This window comes from Schistocerca piceifrons, chromosome 9 (genome assembly GCF_021461385.2).
Source record: "Schistocerca piceifrons isolate TAMUIC-IGC-003096 chromosome 9, iqSchPice1.1, whole genome shotgun sequence".
NCBI lineage: Eukaryota > Metazoa > Arthropoda > Insecta > Orthoptera > Acrididae > Schistocerca > Schistocerca piceifrons.
In genome coordinates, this window is record NC_060146.1 from 16,604,047 (window position 1) to 16,612,244 (window position 8,198).

Below are 8,198 nucleotides of genomic sequence, written 5' to 3' on the forward strand. Positions count from 1 at the left end.
CCACTTCTGTGACCTTCTGGCGTCTAGTGGGATTCCGCTGCACCTGCTGTAGTTTCTGTTTGTTGCCTTCAGGACTGTGGGAAATATATATCCCACCAAACAACGGTGTTTAAATGGTTATTAGGAAGTATGGTTACCACCAAAGTAGTTTCAGGAAGGGGCTTGGGAAGTATACTTACCACAAAATTGCGTGTGAAATTTTATGGAACTGCTAAGGTCATCAGTCCCTAATCTTACACACTACTTAACCTAATTTATCCTACAAACAAACACACACATCCATGCCCGAGGGAGGACTCGAACCTCCGCCGAGACCAGCCGCACGGTCCATGTCTGCGACGCCTCAGACCGCTCGGCTAATCCCGCGCGGCTTATCACAAAATTAATCTGTCGCTTGTGGTCCTTTGGAACCATACTTACCACCAAGTTAGGGGTAACGCAAAGCTTTTGGGAATACGTCTTGCCACAGCTGTCTATAACTTGTGATGGTACACTGCACCAGGTGTATGAAAACTACCAAAATAATCAGTTTCTTCTTGTCGTTGGATCACTACTGTTGTCGGAACACATTGCTTTGCCTCTGCAATATAGATTATTGTGACCTGTATCAGCTCATACCTTTATTGTGCGATAAAATTTCAAGGAGTGTTTTCACATTGTCGTAAGTAAAATTTAGTATCGGAAATCCATCTACTACCACAGCTTCGATACCTCAAGAAGGCGCCGTGGTGATGTATGTACCACCATAGGTTTTGGTCCTAAATCACAAAAATAAAATTATCAAAAAATAAATACAGTCAGTTGATCACAATTCTAACAGGATAGCAAAAGGTTGTCTTCGCTGATTTGCTACAAAAAATGCACCTGCGAAAGCGGTAAAGCGGAATTTTACATGCCCATTCGACTGAGCGATAGGGCGATATTTGTTTTATCGATACGTATCAACAGGTACAGTAAGGCCCGAAGAATAACCAGTACTCTAGCAGCGACTAAGCAGAGCTGCTGCGTGGTGGTCGCAGACAGCACGGGCCAGGGCGGTGCTAGAGTACTGGTTATTCTTCGGGCCTTACTGTACCTGTTGATACGTATCGATAAAACAAATATCGCACAATACTAATTTGGGACCTCTCAGTCAAATGAGCATATAAAATTCCTGTTTAAAACTCATGTTGCTTGTAAAGGGAAATAAACCGACGTTTTCCATTGGTATTGGGATTTGCATGACAGACTCGATGACCAGCATTTGTTTGGGTTGTTCCAGCTGCACAGCACAGAAACTAAATTGCGAATATCACCCAAAACACTAGAGAAAGTGTGCATGACAACCATTAGGAGAGACACCCTGCATATATGTTTGTACAGCGACACGCATCATGCGCTGTCAGTTGCGTCGTCATTCTCTTGGGGAGCTGTTGCCCCTGAAGCACTAAACACTGCAGGAAACTGGTCACATTATTGCGTAGGCTTCCGCGGCCAGAGTCAGTCGACATAAAAGTTTTCTGGGTTTGGTACCGCGTCATAATGTTAAAACTACTGCTGCTATAGAAAAGCCAACGTTTCGGCCACGATTGCAGCGGCCTTCTTCTGGGTCTGATGGTGCGTTCTAGCTATGCAGTGTCCTTTATATTTTGTTGTTAGTGCTCACTGCGCATGCCATTACGTCATAATTTGAAAAGGTAGTTGATTTCATCGGTCACTCAAGGAAGAAGGAGAGGGAACTTTACTTTAATAGGTTGTTGCGGTGGAGGGAGAACGTGACCTCTGCTGTCCGTTGGCTCCTGTGTTATGTGCCGTGACTGGTGGCCACCGTCGAATGAGAAGTTTGCTGTGTGTTTACCAGCTGCTGGACGTCGGCCGCGCGGCGGCAGTTACTCGCCGGTAGTGCTCGTGCCTCGTGTTGACAGTGCGGTCTGTTGGGCTCTGATTGCTGGCAGCCAAGATGGGGCAAGCCTGAGTCCATCCTCCCTATACGTTAGGGTGTTTAAGTATTTCGATGGCCTCTCTGATTTTGCGTTTCGTCATAATTGGCTGCTTGGCCGACACACAGGCTTCGCTGAATTTTATTTCTTTTCCGCAGTCTCGCTGGTGTTCTGCCACTGCGGATTTGTTGCGTTGTCCTAGACGAATATAACGCTCGTGCTACCGAATGCGCGTTGTTATTGGCCTACCAATCTCGCCGATGTATGCCTCTCCACATTCGCATTCCACCTTGTAAACGCCTGCAGTGTGTAATGCATCCAGCTTGTCCTTTGTAGAGCCTAGCATGTCCTGGATCCTACGACCACTATAGAAGACACGCTGCACCCCAACGCGGCGAAGGTGTTTGCCTATTCGGTCAGTAAAGTTTTGCACATAGGCTAAGCGTACTGTTGGCTGCAGTTTGTCTATTTCCTGCTTATCTTTCTTGCTTGTGTTCGTCGACAAGTCTGTGTTTATCGACTTATGGCTGTAGCCATTGGCTAAAAACGTTGTGCGTAACCTTTTAAGCTCAGGTGTGATGTTTTGAGCATGGTCACCACTTGTTCTCTCAGTGGACAGCTGAAAACAGTGCGGTCGATGTCCTCCTCCACGCCACAATCACACAGGTGTAGGCAATACAGATGCACTCAGTATCGTCCATGGTTCAAGTGCAGGTGAAACATGGTGACCACAAACTTTCTGTGGTATGTGCGAAGGAAGTACCAGAACAGTCCATAGCTGAAGTGCAGATGGAACATGATGACCAAAACCTTTTTGTGGCATGTATGAAGGCAGTATGACGGCCACGCAGCTATGGTCGTTAGTAGTGTTGCATAATAATGTACACTTAGCTGAGACGACAGGTGCTACGTATTGTTCCATAAGGTAGTTACGTGCTGCCACATGTCAAGCTGAGTCCGCCCCCGTTAGCTGGGTGGTCAGCGCGGCGGAATGCCACGCCAAGGGGCCCGGGTTCGATTCCCGGAGATTTTCTTCGCTCAGGGACTGGTTGCTATGTTGTCCTCATCATCATTACATCCCCATCCCCGACATGCAAGTTGGCCCATGTGGTGTCGAATGCAGTAAGTTCTTGGCGCCCGAACTTCCCCGAATGGGGGACTCCCGGCAGACAATGCAGTACGCTCATTTCAATTTTCTTCTTTTCAGGCAGAATGTCATTGTGAAGAATGTGTTCACACTTCTTTACCCCATGGTGGACAGCAGTCATAGCAAGAGCATAGACGAGTTCATTGCCTCTGACAGTATGGTGCCCCTTTACCCATTGTACGGTCGTTTTCTTGTTAGGGCCATGAAGCAACGTCTTGAGAATAGCAGTTGACAGTGATCCGTTGGATAGCAATTCAGCTCTGGTACTTCGTTTATTATTCGCAATGTCGAAGTCAAAGACAGCGGACGAAATAGTGAATATACACTCCTGGAAATTGAAATAAGAACACCGTGAATTCATTGTCCCAGGAAGGGGAAACTTTATTGACACATTCCTGGGGTCAGATACATCACATGATCACACTGACAGAACCACAGGCACATAGACACAGGCAACAGAGCATGCACAATGTCGGCACTAGTACAGTGTATATCCACCTTTCGCAGCAATGCAGGCTGCTATTCTCCCATGGAGACGATCGTAGAGATGCTGGATGTAGTCCTGTGGAACGGCTTGCCATGCCATTTCCACCTGGCGCCTCAGTTGGACCAGCGTTCGTGCTGGACGTGCAGACCGCGTGAGACGACGCTTCATCCAGTCCCAAACATGCTCAATGGGGGACAGATCCGGAGATCTTGCTGGCCAGGGTAGTTGACTTACACCTTCTAGAGCACGTTGGGTGGCACGGGATACATGCGGAAGTGCATTGTCCTGTTGGAACAGCAAGTTCCCTTGCCGGTCTAGGAATGGTAGAACGATGGGTTCGATGACGGTTTGGATGTACCGTGCACTATTCAGTGTCCCCTCGACGATCACCAGTGGTGTATGGCCAGTGTAGGAGATCGCTCCCCACACCATGATGCCGGGTGTTGGCCCTGTGTGCCTCGGTCGTATGCAGTCCTGATTGTGGCGCTCACCTGCACGGCGCCAAACACGCATACGACCATCATTGGCACCAAGGAAGAAGCGACTCTCATCGCTGAAGACGACACGTCTCCATTCGTCCCTCCATTCACGCCTGTCGCGACACCACTGGAGGCGGGCTGCACGATGTTGGGGCGTGAGCGGAAGACGGCCTAACGGTGTGCGGGACCGTAGCCCAGCTTCATGGAGACGGTTGCGAATGGTCCTCGCCGATACCCCAGGAGCAACAGTGTCCCTAATTTGCTGGGAAGTGGCGGTGCGGTCCCCTACTGCGTAGGATCCTACGGTCTTGGGGTGCATCCGTACGTCGCTGCGGTCCGGTCCCAGGTCGACGGGCACGTGCACCTTCCGCCGACCACTGGCGACAATATCGATGTACTGTGGAGACCTCACGCCCCACGTGTTGAGCAATTCGGCGGTACGTCCACCCGGCCTCCCGCATGCCCACTATACGCCCTCGCTCAAAGTCCGTCAACTGCACATACGGTTCACGTCCACGCTGTCGCGGCATGCTACCAGTGTTAAAGACTGCGATGGAGCTCCGTATGCCACGGCAAACTGGCTGACACTGACGGCGGCGGTGCACAAATGCTGCGCAGCTAGCGCCATTCGACGGCCAACACCGCGGTTCCTGGTGTGTCCGCTGTGCCGTGCGTGTGATCATTGCTTGTACAGCCCTCTCGCAGTGTCCGGAGCAAGTATGGTGGGTCTGACACACCGGTGTCAATGTGTTCTTTTTTCCATTTCCAGGAGTGTAGTCTATAAACTAGAAACTGAGGGGATATTTCGATATCTTTTTGAGTATTATCGAATGTCAGTCAATTCAATCGAAAACACTATTATCTGTCGCCAAAACTGACATTTCCACAACAAATACAGTGGTTAGGGATTATTCTTTTCGATCATTCTAGTACGCGTGATATTAGTTACTTTTTTACATATATTAATGTGAGGGGCTATGGCCGTGAAGGGGACACAAATTTTTCAAGGTATCTGGTAGAGAGAACAGAATTTACACACACACAAAATTTTTCGCTATCGGTCTGTCAGTTTTGCAAACTGTCCTTCCCGGACCCTGTTTGTATTTATGGCTGATGAGACATTTGCCCCAACCAAAAAACCTCTCAAGACATTTTACAGACAAAAACGTGTCCCTTAATTTTGTTTTTTAATTATCAGTGTCTAGCAGTTTTGTTCAAGGTATTTCAGCAAGTAAGTGACGGATATAACACTAGCTGATAAATGTTACATAATTGAAATATGTTGTGTGATTCGCAATTATGTGAAGATTGTTGATGGTTATTGATCTGAGTAGACCCTGACATGTGTATACGTATGTCTGCATGTGGAACTGGAGGCAACATAACGGAAAATTTGTCACATGATTTTGCAGAGTGTTTGTGTTCTAGTCATAACAGTGCCTTGGAGAAACTGCTGCAAGGAATAAATCTTAAATGGCTTTCCTAACCTGAATATGAAGACGAATGTGCTTGTACATATAAGAGAAGTAGAAAAATCGAACTTATTCATTGTGTCTATGTCTATCATCTTCCTGTCTAGTAGTTTCACTTTCTCCCACTCTGTCGTATTAAGTGCGATTGCAATTGATAGCAATGCATTGCACCTGCTATTATAGTTGGGCACCTTCTGTCAAAAATAGTTATTTATTTTGGTACCCACATTTAAGACCTCGCTGTCCACATAGTGCATGTTGCACATCAACGATGAAACGTTCTGTTCGGGAGCGCGCTACGCACGGAATGCCTCAAGAAAAACGGCTGTTATAGCTACTCGCACAGGTCAGCGGCGTGGTCCACTATCAGTTAGGGCCATACCGCACTGGGACTCCAAGGCAGCTCATGTGGCAACCATGCAACATCTGGCAGCAGAGCCCCAAGCGTAGTTTCTTCAGTTCCCACGCAGTATCGAAATCAACGCAGAGGAGCTAGTAGCTATGCTTTGTGTGTGACGTCAAAATAGAAAGAGAATGCAGAAGAAGCAGTAGCTCTTCTGGGTACATCCATTTATTGACGATCATGACATAAACAGGTTATTTCACACCTTATACAATGATCTAACAAATTATAGCGACAAATTTTCAATTGTGAGATAATGTCAAATTTGGTGGAGATCTAATGTGATGAACTCCATAAAGAGGACACAGTTCTAGGCAGGTCGTCTAATCAGAAGAAAAGATATTCATGACGCTGAGCAAACTGCCTGTCTAATCAGTAGCTTATCGTTATTTGTTTACAGTTTTACTTACAGTATCAGTTGTAACTGTAATGTATGTGCAGAAGTGATTTTTCAGTTTCTGTTTGAAAGTGTGGGCTGTTCAAAAGGTCTCTCCGCAGTGCCTATGATTGTTAGCCACGCGCGCCGTATGCCACAGTGAATATACCCGAAATGAAACCCAGTGAAATACAAGTTATTAATTTACTGAATATTAATTTTTACTTACAGACTTTCACATTAAATGTTGAAAGTCTCCCCCACCTGTTGTTGAATACACAATTCAATTCGTCTAATCACGTTTCCAAACACAAGCTGTAACATTTCTTCTGTAACAGAAACAGTGAAAGTGGATATTGGAGTTTCCAATTCACCGATGGTTTTGGACTGTTCTTATAGACAGTTGCTTTCGCTGCACCCCAGAAGAAAAAGTCAGGTGGTGTTAGGTCAGGCGATCGTGGAGGCCAAAGTCCCTGTGAAATCATGCGATCACCAAAAACATCAGCAAGCAGTGACATTGGAACACGAGCTGTATGCGCGGTTGCACCGTCTTGTTGGAAATAACCGTTCAGTATTTCACTTAACACAAATTCTCCTTTGAATGGGTACAGAATATCACTGCAGTATCGTTGTGCGTTTATTGTTTCGTTGAAAAATATGAGACTCACAATCCGACGTCTAGAAATTGCAATCCAAACTTCTGTTTTCACAGAATGAAGTGATTCCTCACGAATACACAATGGATTTTGCGAGTTCATGTACCCAGATAAATGAAACCACGCCTCATCAGTGAAAAACGTTCCATTTTGTTGAACGGAATTTTTGAACCATTGACAATAATGCAGTCTCTTGCCATGATCAGTATTTTTCAGTTCTCGCACGATTGTCACTTTGCATGGGAAAACTTTTAATTTTTGCCTTACAGCTGTGTGGGCCGTTCCGACACTAACATCGATTTCCTGGGCGAGTTTTCTTACTCACTTTTTCGGACTGATGGACATTTTATGGGAAATATCGAGTAGTTTATCCTCAGGTAAAACGCTAGGACGACCACTTCTCGGTGCATCTGTCACTGAACCCGTACTTCGAAATTTGTTAATCAAATCGAGCACAGTATCGCGATGTGGGAGTGTTGTCTCCGGGAAAAATGAATTAAACGTTTGACGAACTGAAACTGTGTATTTACCGCCAGCTTTGCACACTTGTTCGACTAAAAACATACATTCTTCAACGGTTAGCATTGCAACAGTGACAAAAACGAAACAAACGAACAAAGGAGCTTAACTTGACCGTTCACGTCAACACGTAACGACACATACCACGATACTACTGACGCTGGCTGAGATAAACGAAACAGTGGAATGTTGGGAGAGTCCACTTGAAGGGAAGTAATCCAGGCAGGCGAACAGGAAACGTTAGCGACAGCCCTGGACATTTGCACAAGCCCCACCCATTTACACCCCTCCACACCTACCCCCCACCAGCCCATTTACCCCCTCCACACCAACCAAGAGTGCATCAATATGATCTTTGGTAGTCCTTGTCGCTGTCGTGTTTTTGTTCGTTGGTTTTACCGGTTTTACCGCTGTTGTTCATACTAGCAGTGTTGTGCTGTTAGAACTTCTTAGCAGTTTGTGTAATACTGTCAAAATGAAACATAGATATGCACTCTCAATAAATTTATCATACACAAGGTACCTAATCTTGACTGTTGTGGCCAACTGCTGTCAAAACTGATATCTAACAGACATTAAAGTGCGATAAGATGTGTTGGAATGACACTGACGAAATTATGTACATATGTTTAACAATAGGCAGCTCTAAAGCTCTCAAACACTGAAGAAGAACTCAAAGTAATCTCGTTTCTGCTATAAGCAAGCAGTCATAAGAGTTCACAAGTAAAAATTCACCCATT